Here is a 17,333-nt window from a genome sequence, read left to right as displayed (position 1 = left end):
GAGACCATCTTGTTGAGGAAGGGGAACAGCCCACTTCTGCAAATCAAAAATCCCCATTTTAGAAAAAATAATAATAATATAGTAGTGAATATTACTTTTTAACATATTTTCTTCTTTGGCCTATTTTCAACCCCTACTTATAGTTCACACTCTGACCCGATGGCCAGAGATGGCATTCTAGACTTATCGGGAAACCTAGGGTGGCAACCCGCTGATGTTGACACCATAACGAGGTCACTCCCAGGTGAGAGTTCTGATAGTTTCTTTGCAAGTTTGCTAAAAAACTAGCCATCACTTAAACGCAATAGGGGTATCCTTTTCTAATTTGCTCGTAAACCTTATAACTGCTCTTCACCAAGTAAGTATGATAATTACCAATCTATAGCAAAACCCCTAGGAAACCGGCCTGACCAGTTCATGCAGATTCATGCCAAAATGTTCCTTTTGCAATCCATGTGTTCTAACACTTAGGTTTTGAGGCTAGATTCGCGTCAACACACTCTTTGGCAACTTTACTGTGTAACGATTGTTTCGGCTACACCTTGCAGCCAATTTTTCTTCCCTAGCCAATTGCTTAATTCTTTTATCATATTGTATATGTCATTACCATTGCATCAGACCAAAGTATCGGTTACATCTGTTCTTGGTCACTTGTGTTATTGCTTAATGTCGTGCTGCGTATTACTACTACTATTGTGAAGATCAGCATGGATCAATCAAGAGTTTGATTTGACCATAGAAGAGTACCGAGGTGCTGCACTGTAATATTACTATAACAAGCCTATGGTACAACCCCCTTTAATCCCGGTTTTGGGAACCAGGACTATGCAATCGAGACTAAAGGTCTTGATTTTTAGTCCCGGTTCCTCCATCCGGGACTAGAGGTGTTTTATTGGGTAAAAAAAAGTTGCAGATGTGGAGATTCGAACATATGACCTCCCACTTCAGCTCTTGCATGCGTTACCATCTCACCTACCGCCACACATCAAACTTAGATAAGATACGCTTTCCTTTTAAATTCAGTTTGGAGACACCTTTACTCCGGGTTTGAGACACAAACCGGGACTAAAGGTACCTTTAGTCCAGGTTCGTGTCTCAAACCGGGACTAAAAGTCACACTTTTAGTTCAGGTTCATGTCTCAAACCGGGACTAAAGATTCTCGCACTGACATGCCTCGGACACATCTCGGTAACCGTTACAACCGGGACTAAAGGGTAGAATTAGTCCCAGTTTGTATTACAAACCGAGACTAAAGGTACAGTCCTCCCTTTAGTCACGGTTGCAATTTTTAAACCGGGAATAAATACTTTTTGGCCATGGATGAAATGTCGTTTCTCTACTAGTGTACCCGTTTTCTTACCTTTGGGAGATGGCCAGTCGGACCGCCTTGGGGCCGGTTGGACCACCAGGTTTGCATCTCGTGGGAAGAAGAGGGATAACGACTAGTTTTTGGTACTCTCTATATATAGAGGAGTGGTCGGCTGTGGAGCTTCTCTTGGCCACTTGGAAAAGTTGTATAGTTGGTGAGAGCTCTATTTCTACTCGTCTGCAAGAGGTCAACATTTGGACAGTGGAGAGATCGATTGAGTGGCATTAGGTAGTTGATTTGCAAGCGGGTTTGCTTGTCACTCTTGGAGCTTGCTGACTCCTAGACGACTTAGAGTTTGTGGCTCTATGGAAGCACCGTGTGGTGATTGTGCAGTTGCTTCGAAAATTGGTTTTGAAAGTGCATCCAAGTCCCCTAGTGGGTTTTGGTGGTTAGATGACAAAACAATTAAAGAACTAATTAGTTTGGTGAGTGCTTCAATTGGTTCCATTGCAAATGAGCATATCCAACTCAAGTCATGTACTACATGAAGAAGAAGCAAGCATGATTGATAAGGCAAAGAGAGAAAGAGAAGAATATAGTTTGATCTCAATAGTGTCTTTGCTTTGCATGGACAAGAAGAGATTGATAAGTTAATTGGTATTGATCAAGTATCGAAGAATGAGTCAAGAATGCATGAGTGAAGAAATTTCAAGATATATAATGGATATAAGATGATCTCAATATTGCTTTGATTGTATGGACAAAGACTTAGAAAATCACTATGCATTAGTACAGATCAAGTTGGAAGAAGGCAACTATCAATAGAGAAATGCTATTTATATGCAAATCCAACTTTATTCCTTGCTAATGTCAAATGCATACTCCTTTGTTTTTTTATATATATGACTAAGTCATGCGGAGTACATTTGCCAAATGTATACGTCTCTCCTCTGCTAATGATTAACATATGTGGTTGCCTAATTCTACTGTCTTTGTTAATGGTTTTCATATTTGAAATCTTTTGTTCCCACCATTATGTTTGAATCTTGTTTTCGCGATTGTAAGCTTTTTAGAAACTAAATATGAGATACTTAGAACCACCAATGTTGGCCAACGGAATGCATATACAATATATAGATTACATGTCATCGTCATTGGAGCACGAACATTTTACAAACTAAACAAAGCTAATGACAAGATTTATGTGTCTCACCAACATTACAAAGCCATATGTAGTTCATGTGTCTAAAAAGGTCCATCTTATCTCTTCATCTATTTTTGCTTTTCTTTGGATCAAATAAGAATACATCAAGTTCAATAATTTGATGAGCCATAGGCTCAGTCTTGCAACGTGAGTACCGAACTCCCCAGATGGCATTTTCCCCTCTAATAATAAAGAGCAGATGGTGATGGAGCAATTGAGGTGTCCTTGGATCCCTGTCTTAATGAAAAGATGACCTGAAAACCTATAGAAACTAGGAAACTTGTAAATGAAAAAAGTTGTAAATTGAGTACGGTAGCTTTGGCGAACGGATACTGTCGTTTGACGTCGACATGCCTTCTTCCTTTCCAGTGAAACCTCCAAATCATGCGCAACCCCGTCGCAGGCCCCAGCCACTCCGTGATGCATACTTGCAAGACAAGGATGCACATGTATACACCCACGAACCCGTAACTGAGTGCCCTCGTGGTCGCCACGGAGAGCAGAGCCGCCTGGAAGGCCAGCATCATGCAAACGAGCGACACCCACAAGAGCTGCAGCGCCGCCGCGAAGCTCTTCCACGAACCGGCAGAGCGCGACGCCTTCCCATAGACGAGCAGGACCACCGCCACGATGGACGTTACCACGGCCCCGGTGTTCAAGAGCAGGAAGCTCTTGAAGATAGTCTCGTCCTTGAGGTTCGCCTTGCCGTCACCGCCGTACCCACCGGGTAAGTTGAACCCGGCGGCGAACGCGGCGGCGACGATGAGGCCGGCCACCACCGCGAGGCTGTCCGACGTGTTCTGTATCCCCTTCTGCACCTTGTCGCGGCCAACCCACTGCTCCAGTTGGTCCTGCCTCTGCGGCCGGAGCTGTGCCCCGTAAGCGACTAGCGCGACCACCAGGCTTACCATTTTGAAGAAACTGGTGGTTGATCCGGCGGCGAGATCAAACGCTGTGTGACCATCGTTGTTCGGAACATTGGCCCGCACCTTGCCGTTGCGTAGCAGATCCACCACGATGCCGGTCGATCCCGCTGCCACCGCGAGGTGGAGAGGTGTGTTCCCCTCCCTATCCTGCGCGTCCAGGAGGCCGCGCAGCATGGGATTCTTGGTGGCGAGCGACACCACCGAGGAGCCCTTCCCCCGGGCCGCGGCGTGGACGAAGGTCCCGCCATTGCCGTCACGGAGCTCGGCGGCGTCGGGGCAGCTCCCTAGCAAGTTCGTCACGACGCGGTGGTGTCCCATCCGCGCCGCGACGTGGAGAGCCGACAGGCCGCTCGAGTCCTTCTTGTACACCGTTCCCGGCGGCCCGGCGCGCAGGATTGCACGCACGATGCTGCGATCGCCGTCCGACGACGCGAAATGGAGCGGGCTGCTGCCGCTGCTGTCGACTTGGTCGGCCAGAGCTGGCCTCCATTCCAGTAGCAGGTGAACCATTTCTGCAGGCAACGCAAATGATCAACACATTAGTTCACTGCATTATTTTTTTCTTCCAGTAATACCATTAAGAATCCAACAAGCAACTAACCTGAGCTCTGGAAAACGGCAGCGTGCAGAGCATTCTGTGCGCTTGGCCCCATCGATGACGCGTCCTTGCACTTGGTAATAATCGCTCTGACTGCTGACACCGAGCCGCTAATTACAGCCAAGTACAACGGCGACACGCCGGCGTTGTTCAGCTCGGCCGCCGGTTGTGCCGCCGCCGAGACTAGCACCTCCACCGCCGCGCCGTGCCCGTGCCTCGCCGCCAGGTGCAGGGCCGTGTCGCCTGCCTCGTTCTTGCATCCCAGAATGTTCTCGCCCCGGTCCCTGGCCAGCTCGACGAGGACCGCGACTGCCCTGGCGTGCCCAGCCCTCGCCGCGCAATGCATCGGCGTGTCCAGCGCCGAGTTCTGGCGAGAGAGGAGGCCCTGGTCCTTGAACCTGCGGTAGAGCTCCCGGATCAGCTCATGGTGCCCTTGCTCCGCAGCCACGTGTAGAGCTGTGTTCCTCTCCGCAGTCAACTCAAGTATGTCGCACTGACCGTGCATAACAACGCCTGAAACGGGTATTCAGGAAATTAGTACAATAACCGAATTCGTGTGTCAAATGACGAGTTCAATTGGAGCCAAATTCATCGGATAGGTTAGGGACCGGGGTTTTCGAGAGAGGAGCCCTCAAGTCCCTACTTTTTGATTTGAGGGCCTCCTACTTTGAGGGCATGATTTTTTTTATTTGTTATAGAAGGAGCTCTCAAATCTATTCTAATAGACACTGGCACATTTGCTCAGTCATTCTCTATTCTTCCCTCCTAAGCTACACCAGTGTGTGTGTGTGTGGGGGGGGGGGGGGGGGGGGGGGAGAATAATGAGGGGGATGGATCCGACAATGTCTCTATACATAGAAAGGGAGTCGCTAGGGAGTAGGCTGGAGAGAGGCACGCCATTAGCGGAACCGAAGGGGAGGACGACAACAGGAGAGTGGGAGGAGGAGTCACTGGGGTAGGCCACACAGAGCGTTGGGTGGGTGGGAGGGACGTAAGAAACAGTGCACCCGGCAAGAGGAGTGTCAGGAAGTGTAGCGAGTGCTCGAGCGAGCTTAGTTTCAGATAGGTCGGGGAGATAAATGACTGAAACTGAAAAATATGGGCCTCATCTAGATTCCCAAAAATGAGGTCCGATCCCGTGGGGAGAATTTAAGAGCCTTTTTATTTTTATGGGGTCTAAGTAGGAGCCCTGCTCAACTTGTGTTTTTGACCTGACCTTTCAAAATATGGTTTAGGAGCCTGTTTGAGGAGCTGCTAGAGTTACTCTTATTTGCTATTTCACTACCAACTCATCAAACAACTATCGCAGAAGCTTGACGGTGCCTTAGTATTCAGCTCTTTCTTCCCTGTCTCATCTTTCACCCTTATTTGCTCCTAAGCCACCTACCGCACAACTACGTGCTTTTTATTTTTGTGAGAATTATACAATTCTTTCCTTTAGTGCGTTATAGCTAGATGATGATTATCATGGTAGCTCCAAAATGAGTCTCCAAAAGTAATATTAAGATTAATAATAACAGTCATTTTGCCTTGGTGCTTTTATTTTTTTTGGAAAACTTAAAATAAATAAAAAGGTAAGATATAGAAAGATTTGAAATTTGCACATTAGGTTGGTGCTATTTATTCGTTCTCACCTAAAATTATAGATTTCTTTTATTTTAAAGAAAGGTGGTGTGTCCCGTATTTTTGTGGTAGTTGTGTCGCCGTGAAATCAGTTGTTGTAAGTACAAGTGTTCCGATAGAAGGCATCATGACGGGGACATGCTTGGAAGTCTCTTTGACGTTGCTTTCCCATAAGAAGCCATCTACATTTGATTTGAATATTGACCGTTCAAACAGTCAACAAAGTCGCCACACGGGTATAGTTGACCAAAAGGCCCGCGGGCTGATGGTCCGGCCATGGCACAGGATTCTGGCTCGGCCGAGGTATGGCACGGTCTGGGTTAGTATTTCTTGCCTACTAGTCTATGCCGTGTTCGTTTGGCTTATAAGCCATACTTTTTCAGCCAACGAACAAAATTTTTCTCTTATAACAAATCAGTCAATAGTATTTTCAGCCATGGCTTATCAGCCAAGCGAACAGGGGCAACTAGCGTGATAGAGTCGACGTGTGGACACATGTCACGAGACGACGATGGTTGATTTAGAGCCGCTGCACATCCCCAACGATGAGCGATCTCCTCATCGAGATCTTCTCGCATGTTCGGACACCAAAACCATCGCATCCGTCCGTGCCACTGACCACGAGTCTGACCGTGAGGATCTATTGTATTGCTCGTCATCGGTGACGCCGGGTACTCCTTCCAGCTTCTCATCGCCGACCGAAACTTGGTGACGAGGATCTTCCTCACGGAGCACGGCGAGTGGGACGACGTCATCCACAACCACCCCATACCGGTCAACTTCCTCCCCGTCCTAAACCGTCTCTCCCCACCTCTTGTCATTGGAAGCCACCACCATCAATTAGCTTAGCTGTGCAAGGAACGGGGTATCATCGTCCTGGATGTCTGCACGGCGAGGGCCACGTGCACATGGTCATCGAGTTGCCACCCCAACCCAAGGCTTCAGGCAGGTGAGGTCGCCGATGCTCCAAAGACATGGACAAGGGGCCCCTAGATTCCTGGATCGGTGAATGGAAGGCTGAGCCTGCTCTTGTCACTGAGCCATGTGTCGTAGATATGTAGTCGCTGTCGGCGTCATCGTCAGAGGCGACGAGGTGGACTGGACAGGTACTGATGATCCACAGGCAGGCCATCACCCGGCAGTGTCCGGGCTGCGCGCGCCGTTCGGTGAGCGGAGAGGCACCGTGGTGCGGCAAATAGAGGGAGTGGAGCTTGCTAGATCGACCTATGATCGAGACAGGCATGCGTCCTCAGCGGATGAACTAACGAAAATCGGCGAGCCCGGCCGCTACTTGCTGTTTGTTTGCAGTTGTGCTTTGACCAATCAAATTATGAACTGAAATCTTAAACAGATTGCCATCGGTCCGGTCTAAATGAATTTGTCTCTTGTAACACCCTAAAATTTGAATTTTTAGAAATAGGGCTAAAAAGATTTAAGTTGGAATTTTTGTACACATGAAATATAGGAAAATAAAATTTTTCATTTAATTAAAATTCATCATAAGGTAGCAACATGTTTGAGCATACATGCCCTTGCATTTGATTTATTGTAATGAGTGGTTGAATCCAAAATTCAAAATGAATTTAAAAAGCTTTTGAAAAATATATTAAAAATGGCTTTGAAATAAAAGAGAATTGGGAAATGAAAGAATTTAAAAAGTTATAAACTTTATTTTTGAAAGCCTACTAAAATTTTCCATTTTTATTTGAATTGAAAAGAATATTTGAATTAATATTTAACTTGATTTGGTTCAAAGAAATTTAAACCATATTTGAATTGGAATTTGAAATAAGAAAAGAAATAGAAAAGAAAAAAAAGAAACCCTCTCTCCTCCCCTCTCTCCCTTTCGGCCTGCATGGCCCAACTTGCCTCTTCCCTCAGTTGGCCTGCTCCTGTTTTTTTATATTTTTCTCCCCCGCAGCCCGGCTCTCTCTTTTCCCTACTTCACAACGTCGCTGAGGCCCAGCAGAGGCCCGCTCTTTTCTCTCTCGCGCCTCGGCCCAGTTCGGCAGCCCATCCGCTCAGCCGAAGGCAGCAGCCCGCACCGGCGCGCTTCTCTCTCCCTTTGTCTCTCTGACCGCCCGTCCCCGCGTCCTCCTTTTGTTGATAGGTGGGTCCGCCCCGTCAGGACCGTCTCCCACCTTGAGCCGTCCCCGCAATGGACTCTGCGCCGCCCTCCGAGTCCGCGCTGCCCCGTCCTCCGCCGTTGCCTTGTGCCCTACGAAGGCCAACCCTTAAATAGCGATCCTCCACGTTCCTTTTCGTCCCCGCTGAGGCCTAGGACCACCAGCTGCACCCTAGCGCCCCCCGACCCCGCCGAGAAGAAGCCATCACCGCCGGGTCACTCCGTCGTCCCTCCGTCACGGTAAGAAGATCCCCAAGCTTCGTGAGTACTCCTTGAGCACGCTGAGACCCTTTTCTTCCCTTTTTTCCCTCTGAGCTGTCTTGCGCCACGTAGCAGTTGCTTCAACGCCACCATAGATCGCCACCAGCTTGCTCCACTCGCCAATAGCTGTTGTAAGTGGCCGAATTGAGTTTGGTGCCTCCCAATCTTGCTCCCTGTGCCAAAATCCGAGCCTAATTGAGCCCGTAGGCGTTATCCCCTTTTACTCCGACGAGCAATTGCAACGCTGGCGAGAAATCCCGCCGTCGGCCACTGTTCCGGCAATTGCTTCCCCAATTCCCCTCTCGGTACTAATCCAGACCGTTCGATCCAGATCTAACGGCCGATATGGCTTGATACCCCTTCGCCGGTCAACATTGCAAAAGAGCCCCTGCGTTTTCTATTATCGAACCCGCGGTCCAAAGCGTAATCACAGAATCCGTTTTCTTCTTTGGAGAGCGTAGTTTGATCAGTTTAGATCCAAAATACGTTTTCACTTATTTACAGTTTTGCCACTATTTTCTTTAGGCAATAACTTCTCCGTTTTTAACTTCGATTTGATCCGTTCAACTTGCGTTAGGTTCGTAATTTCATGATCTACATGTTCATACCACAGTTAAATATGTTTTCAAACTTTTAAAATTTGAGGGTAGATTTAATCTATTATTTTAATAAAGGAAATCTTGTTTATTTCATATCTTCTGCGTTTTAGATCTGTTTTGACCCATTCAAGTTGCGTTAAATTCATAGCGACGAGATCTATGCGTTAGTAACAGTGGTTATCATGTCACTAATACTAGAATTGCATGGTTTAACTTCTAATTTGGATAGTAATTATGCAACTGGATTTTATAAATAAGATATGATTTGTTTTTATAATTCAAATCTAAATTTAACTTAATTCAATTTATATAAGCTTTTATATAGTTAAAATAAATGAAGCCTATAGTTTTATTTTCCACGTATAAAGTAAATCCATCGGTAGATGTATCTTTTTCACCGTAGCTCCGATTAGAGTGCTTCTTGCGACTGTGTGTTCGTAGCGATGCGTGGAATCGTGTTTCAAAGTCTTTCACTTATTTTTCTATGATTGATGTACTGTTCTGATTTAGTTCTATTGTTTGCTTCGTGTATGATTGTATGGATGCTTGTGTGGTGCTTTATAATTTTGTCCAGCCGGTGAGATATACGTGGTAATCAAGAAGAAGAAGAACGTTGAAGATTAAAGCGTACCGAAGGATCTGTGTTTAAGGCAAGTATAGCATGGGATCTTTCTTGTTATCCTATACACCTTTAATCACTTAATTCATATTGCATGTGTCTACCTTGACTGTCACTAAGGATTTTCTAGCACTTTGTTACCCTGTACCTTGATACCTTTGGGTTATTGCATTGGGTAGTATGATGCTAGTACTCAACTACAACCATGATCTTGTCACTTGACTAATGTAATATGCAATAAACATTAAAAGATGCTTTTTAGCAACATGGAACAAGGGGGCTAGAGCATTGAGCTATTTTTATGGTGCTCTAGATTTCTCTCCCTAAGGACTTATCTGTAAGTGATCATCTAGGACTTACAGTACAGCTGTAGGGCTATATGGCTCTGGCTTTAGCTCAGTATGAGGACCTTTTCTAGCTTGTTAGTGGTTACCTTTATTGGCGTAAGAATGGCTTAACGAATCGGATATAGTACGGCCTCTGTCCCCTTGAGTATAGGCTGCGCGTCATTGTGCCATCGGGAAGGGGGGCTCTATATCTATTTGTCGAGTGAATCTAATGGCCCTAACTTATTAGACGAACCTTTGAAAGGCTTCATAGTGAACCCTGCCGACCTTCCTTGGTAGTGGGTCAAGAGGATCGCAACCTCGGGCGAAAGGGTAAATCACGACTCACAGTGAAAGTGTACAACCTATGCAGAGTGTAAAACTGATATATCAGTCGTGCTCACGGTCACGAGCGGCCTTGGAACATTTGCGGAATAGACGATGAACACTAATGATATGGATGATGAAGATGCACATTAACGATTACTGTTTATGCTATTCATTATTCATGTTTACCTGATCATGTGTTTATGAGCTTGTGATAAACTTGTTGCTACTCAATTGCTAAAATTGTGGCAATTAAAAGCTAATCGCAGTTAAACCAGTGTCAACCTTTTGAGCCTCATGAACCCCATGTTATATTTGTTGAGTACGACATGTACTTACGCTTGCTTTATATTTTTCAAATATTTGGATAAAAATCCCGGATGGGTACCGGATTGCTAGAGTTTGGAGGAATTAGGCTTGTGGTCAACCAGTCAGTTGTCCCTATAGATTTGGAGTCTTCGCCTGAAGATCAGAGTTGTCTTTCGCTGTCTATACTTTGAGGTTATAATCTTTATACTAATACGCTATGTAATAAGCATTGTCTTATGATATTACCCTTATTTGTAGCTATATGTGAGATTTGACATCCTGGACTCACATATGGTGTGTATCTGGTTTTGTTCTTAAAACCGGGTGCTACATCTCTAAACTATACATAGTGCAAACCCTAATAAGGGTTACCATATGAAAAATCAAGAGATGCCTCTCGTTGACAGACCATTGATTATGGATCCACAAAGAAAGTCATGGAACTCAATATTTAACTATATCAAAGCATAAGTAGTATGAAAATATCTCTGTGCTTTGTAACATAAAAATATATCAACATTATATTTTAAATTTGATACAAACTTAGGGGCATTATCATATTATTTGCTAACATTAGCTTGTATTATGGATGATATGATAATCTTAAAATAAATTATAGCATTTAAATTTTATATAAATGGTAAAACATAAATATAGATATGTACCGTTCCTTTTGTTTTCATGAATATTTTATAATTTTTCTCTCTCGTTGCAACGCACGGGCATATTTGCTAGTATATCTAAAAAAGCCAAAAATATCTTATAATTTGCAATGATGAGAGTAATATTTAGCTGCTAAAAATTAGTAAGATTTTGTTTGAATTCTCTCAGCTAATATGTCAGGCTAGTGCGACTCCAATGTAAACGGATGTGTGAGCACTAGTGGCTTCAGAACACCCAAATCTTAATTTGTTACCTTTCCTTCTATGCCAACCTACCATTCATTAATGTATTATTCCCTTTGTTATGAAATATTAGGGATTCAACGTTCAAAATTTGTACCAAATATAGGTCTCAATCATCCTCCCCTCTATCCTTTGTCTTTTTACCAAAAAAAAAATTGAGTCTTTTAAACTTAACATCACCTAAAATAACCAGCTAGTTATTATTGGCCAGGACTCAAATTCAAATATTAATTCTTGGAGCCAAATGAAGAATTTGGAAGCAGAAAGAAAAGAAAAAAAAAAGGTTTAGGTCTGTTTCGTTAGTTACCTGTGGCTTGACAGTCTATCGCAGCGGCGTGTTGTTGCAGAAGCAGCGCCGTGACCCTCGGCCATACTCCCTTTGTAGACGGCGAGATAGAGAGAAGGGCACATGTTGCCGACGACCATGCGCTCATGGTCACATTGCGGCGGCTGCTGCATCGGCGGCGGCGTTGCCATTGCAGGCGAGCCGGCAGGCGAAGCACCGGCGGCAAGCTGGATGGACTGCTGCTGAGGATCCATCCGGCCTGTGAAAGCGGTTGGCAGCTCGCTGCGCCAGGCGAGGTGGGAGGTATATATATGGTCTTTCTTGCGGAATGGTGTCAAATGCATGCAGACAAGTTGTGTGGCGCACGGACTGTCCGGCCGGCTAAAAGTCACATCAAGAAGCTACTACGCAACTAAGGAGTTGTCCACGACACTACGCATACACACATCAACAATTCAACAGTCAACAATGTGATGAACTGAAACACTTGCACGATATATCTCTTATATGTGTTGTTGATGTTGAGGCCAAGGAGTAAGAACGTTAGATAATTTTTTTTTGGAAAGCACATATATAGCTTTCATGGTGACAGGTACGTGTGACTAGGAAGCGTGTCAAGCGTAATATCACTGGACGGTCACATGAGACCTTAGATTCATTCATGGATGCTGCGTGTACGCCCAAGTCCGTCGCCGTCGCCACACCGTACTGCGCATGGCAGCCAAGTTACTGCATGGTCAATAAGTACTAGTCTGCTAAGCTTAGGTAGAGAAAAATGACGTACCGAAGAAAAGTACGCCGGTAGCCACGCGTGGCCGTGTGCATCGCATGGCGGCATGGCATTGTTCAGACACACGGCCATGCGTGCACCACAACTACAAGCACTGTTCGCCGGTAGCCATGCGTCCCTGAGTGATAGATGTTATTCCTGAAGCTACATGTATGCAGGTCGATCGGATAGGAAGTGGTTGTGACGATCAAAATTGTCCAGCACGGATGATGATTTGGGAAAACTGGCCTGGTAATTTAAGGCCGGTTTGGATAACTTTATCAAATTTCAAAAAAAATTTCGTTATTACATTTCTCTTGTCGAGATTATTTAGATATGTAAATAAAACACTTAATTTAGAGTCTGAATGAGAGAGCCACGGCTTCGGAAGTATCGATCCAAGCCTCCAAAACTGACCATAACCCGAGTAGGAGTTGTATGTTGGCATGGAATTTATTTGAGTTTCGACTCCTATAATTAAGGAGTTTCAACTCCTATAAGGACAAGCCACGTTAGATTGAGAAGAATCACTATAACAAAATGGATTTTTGGAGATAGCCTCATTTATTTGCAAAAGGAGGTCCAAAATTATTCAAGTCTCCTAAAATACTAGTGAACTTCAAAGGTAGCGATTGTTCTATATTGGGAGATAGTTCACCTCTGTAATTTTATTTTTACAGAGACCATCTTGTTGAGGAAGGGGAACAACCCACTTCTGCAAATAAAAAAATCCCCATTTCAGAAAAATAATAATAATATAGTAGTGAATATTACTTTTTAACATATTTCTTCTTTGGCCTATTTCCAACCCCTACTTATAGTGACCAATAGGAATCTCAATAGGAACCAATAAACAACCTTAAAAGAAGTGAAGGAACATTGTGTGTGTCTATATATATATATATATATATATATATATATATATATATATAATATATATATATATATATATATATATATATATATATATATATATAGAGAGGAGAGAGAGAGAGAGAGAGAGAGAGAGAGAGAGAGAGAGAGATAGAGAGAGAGAGAGAGAGAGGGAGAATATATTCAGTAGTCTGCTACAAATTAAGTTATTTTATAGCCACCTCCATATACGATAATTTTATATACTAATTTATGATAGTGTCAATACATATTTACGATAGTTAGCTTAGTATAACACATGGGGATATTTACCATAACATATAGTAAATCAATTAGTAAGGAGTTACTATAATCTCATAAATTAACATAGTAATTATCGTAACTCAAAGTGGCTACAAAATAAGTTATTCTGTAGCCAGCGACAGGGTAGTAGTTCTCTCTCTCTCTCTTTATCTCTATAGAGATAAATGCACTGTAGGTCCATTAACTTTTTGTGCTGTGTCATTCAGGTCCATTAACTCTGAAAGTGTAGATTTGGGTACATGAACTTTTAAGTTGTGCCATTTAGGTCCAAATCTGACCGTTTAGGGATTTGATCCTACGTGGAACGCATGACAGCACCATAGGCCATGTGAGCAGCACGTGAGGGCCCTTTGCCATTCGTTTTTTTGCCGATAGCCCCCTATGATTTCCATTCCCTCACTCTTCACCCCTTCCTCTCCCTTCCCTTCGAGACACCGTCTTCAGACGACGCCGGGGCGCTCATGTGTCCTCCAGACGCCCACCACAGCTACCAAGCCTCCTCCAGACACAGTCAAAACTTGCTACCTCATCCGTGCTAGTTCGTTTGCCGTCTCGATATGGAGTGCGAGAACGGACACGTCGCCGCCCGCCAGGGGCAATGGTGTCTGCCTGGCCACGCCGCGGGCGGCCGACGCCCTCAACTGGGTGAAGGCGGCCGATGACCTGACCGGGAGCCACCTGGAAGCCGTGAAAACTGATGTGGAGGAGTACAGGAGGCCGCTGGTGAAGATCGAGGGCGCCAGCCTGACCGTCGCCCAGGTTGCCGCCGTGGCCGCCGTCGGCGAGGCCAGGGTGGAGCTCGACGAGTCCTCGCGCGGCCACGTCAAGGCCAGCAGCGATTGGGTCATGAACAGCATGATGAACGACACCGACAGCTATGCGTCACCACCGGCTTCGGCGCCACCTCCCACCGGAGAACCAAGGAGGGCGGCGCTCTCCAGAGGGAGCTCATCCGGTAAGCAATCAGACAAGGATTTTTTAGTTTTTATTACACTCCTCCCAACGTAAATTGTTTGCTTAATGTATCATTAATAAGACAGGCATTGCTTACCTGTGTCGCACGTTTTTGTGTGTTTGGTTACTATATACAGATTCCTTAATGCCGGAGCGTCGGGACCAGCGACAACGGCCACGTGCTGCCGGCGGCGGCCACGCGCGCCGCGATGCTCGTCCGCATCAACACCCTGCTGCAGGGCTACTCCGGGATCCGCTTTGAGATCCTGGATACGATCGTCGCGCTGCTCAACGCCAACGTGACGCCGTGCCTGCCGCTTTGGGGCACAATCACCGCATCGGGTGACCTGGTCCCGCTCTCCAACATCGCGGGACTCGTCACCGGCCGGCCCAAACTCCACGGCGGTGGCGCCCGACGGCAGGAAGGTGGACGCCGCGGAGGCGTTCAAGATCGCCGGCCATCCAGCACGCTTCTTCGAGCTGCAGCCCAAGGAAGGGCTCGCGTCGATGGTGCTGTTCGAGGCGAACGTCCTCGCCGTCCTCGCCGAGGTCATGTCTGCCGTGTTCTGCGAGGTGATGAACGGCAAGCCCGAGTACAACCGACCACCTGACCCACAAGCTGAAGCACCACCCGGGGCAAGATCGAGTCCGCGGCCATCATGGAGCACATCCTGGATGGCAGCTCCTACATGATGCTCGCCAAGAAGCGCGGCGAGTGGACCGCTGCTGATGAAGCCGAAGCAGGGCAGGTACGAGCTCCGCACGTCGCCGCAGTGGCTGGGCCCTCAGATCGAGGTCATCTGCGCCGCCACCAAGTCCATCGAGCGCGAGATCAACTCCGTCAACGACAACCCGCTCATCGACGTCTCCCGTGGCAAGGTACTCACGGCGGCAACTTCCAGGCACGCCCATCGGCGTGTCCATGGACAACACCAGGCTTACCATCGCGGGCGATCGGAAAGCTCATGTTCGCGCAGTTCTCGGAGCTGGTGAACGACTTCTACAACAACGGCATGCCGTCCAAACTGTCCGGACGGCGAAACCCGAGCCTGGAACTACGCTTCAAGGGCGCCGAGATCGCCATCGCGTCCTACTGCTCTGAGCTCCAGTCCTGGCCCAACCCTGTGACCAACCACGTCCAGAGCGCGGAGCAGCACAATCAAGATGTCAACTCCTCGGCCTCATCTCGTCCAGGAAGACCGCCGAGGCCGTCGACGTACTGAAGCTCGTGTCGTCGACGTTCCTGATCACGCTGTGCCAGGTCGTGGACCTGCGCCACCTGGAGCAGAACCTGAAGAGCGCCGTGAAGGAGCTGCGGGATGACGGTGGCCAAGAAGACCCTGAGCACCAGCGCCACGGGGGGCCTCCACAGCGCTCGTTTCTGCGAGAAGGACTTTCTCACGGCGATCGACCCAGCGCCCGGCGTCGTCTGAAGACGATGTCTTCGAAGGGAAGGGAGAGGAAGGGGTGAAGAGTGAGGGAATGGAAAGCATAGGGGGCTATCGGCAAAAAAACGAATAGCAAAGGGTCCTCATGTGCTGCTCACATGACCTATGGTGCTGTCATGCATTGCCCGTAGGATCTAATCCCTAAACGGACAGATTTGGACCTAAATGGCACAACTTAAAAGTTGTACCCAAACCTGCACTTTCAGAGTTACTGGACCTAAATAACACAGCACAAAAAGTTGATGGATCTACCGTGCATTTATCTCTATATATATATAGCTTTCATGGTGACAGGTACGTGTGACTAGGAAGTGTGTCAAGCGTAATATCACTGGACGGTCACATGAGACCTTAGATTCATTCATGGATGCTGCGCGTACGCCCAAGTCCGTCGCCGTCGCCAACCGTACCGCGCATGGCAGCCAAGTTACTGCACGGTCAATAAGTTAGTCTGCTAAGCTTAGGTAGAGAAAAATGACGTACCGAAGAAAAGTACGCCGGTAGCCACGCGTGGCCGTGTGCATCGCATGGCGGCATGGCATTGTTCAGACACACGGCCATGCGTGCACAACACTACAAGCACTGTTCGCCGGTAGCCATGCGTCCCTGAGTGATAGATGTTATTCCTGAAGCTACATGTATGCAGGTCGATCGGATAGGAAGTGGTTGTGACGATCAAAATTGTCCAGCACGGATGATGATTTGGGAAAAACTGGCCTAGTAATTTAAGGCCGGTTTGGATAACTTTATCAAATTTCAAAAGAATTTCGTTATTACATTTCTCTTGTCGAGATGATTTAGATATGTAAATAAAACACTTAATTTAGAGTCTGAATGAGAGAGCCACAGCTTCAGAAGTATCGATCCAAGCCTCCAAAACCGACCATAACCCGAGTTAGGAGTTGTGCATGGAATTTATTTGAGTTTTCGACTCCTATAAGGACAAGCCACGTTAGATTGAGAAGAATCACTATAACAAATTGGATTTTTGGAGATAGCCTCATTTATTTGCAAAAGGAGGTCCAAAATTATCCAAGTCTCCTAAAATACCTAGTGAACTTCAAAGGTAGCGATTGTTCTATTTTGGGAGATAGTTCACCTCTGTAATTTTATTTTTACAGAGACCATCTTGTTGAGGAAGGGGAACAGCCCACTTCTGCAAATCAAAAATCCCCATTTTAGAAAAAATAATAATAATATAGTAGTGAATATTACTTTTTAACATATTTTCTTCTTTGGCCTATTTTCAACCCCTACTTATAGTTCACACTCTGACCCGATGGCCAGAGATGGCATTCTAGACTTATCGGGAAACCTAGGGTGGCAACCCGCTGATGTTGACACCATAACGAGGTCACTCCCAGGTGAGAGTTCTGATAGTTTTCTTTGCAAGTTTGCTAAAAAAACTAGCCATCACTTAAACGCAATAGGGGTATCCTTTTCTAATTTGCTCGTAAACCTTATAACTGCTCTTCACCAAGTAAGTATGATAATTACCAATCTATAGCAAAACCCCTAGGAAAACCGGCCTGACCAGTTCATGCAGATTCATGCCAAAATGTTCCTTT

The 17,333-nt window shown here is 46.1% G+C and overlaps 2 pseudogenes; one reads left to right on the top strand and one right to left on the bottom strand.

Annotated features, from left to right (window-relative positions):
• Positions 1-2,430: 2,430 nt before the first annotated feature.
• LOC136489933 (ankyrin repeat-containing protein NPR4-like) lies at positions 2,431-11,672 on the bottom strand (annotated as a pseudogene).
• Positions 11,673-13,920: 2,248 nt separating this feature from the next.
• Positions 13,921-15,750, top strand: LOC136488338 (phenylalanine ammonia-lyase-like; annotated as a pseudogene).
• The last annotated feature ends 1,583 nt before the right edge of the window (positions 15,751-17,333 follow it).

Source organism: Miscanthus floridulus, chromosome 10 (assembly GCF_019320115.1).
Source record: "Miscanthus floridulus cultivar M001 chromosome 10, ASM1932011v1, whole genome shotgun sequence".
Classification (NCBI taxonomy): domain Eukaryota; kingdom Viridiplantae; phylum Streptophyta; class Magnoliopsida; order Poales; family Poaceae; genus Miscanthus; species Miscanthus floridulus.
This window is presented reverse-complemented; position numbering and strand designations above follow the sequence as displayed.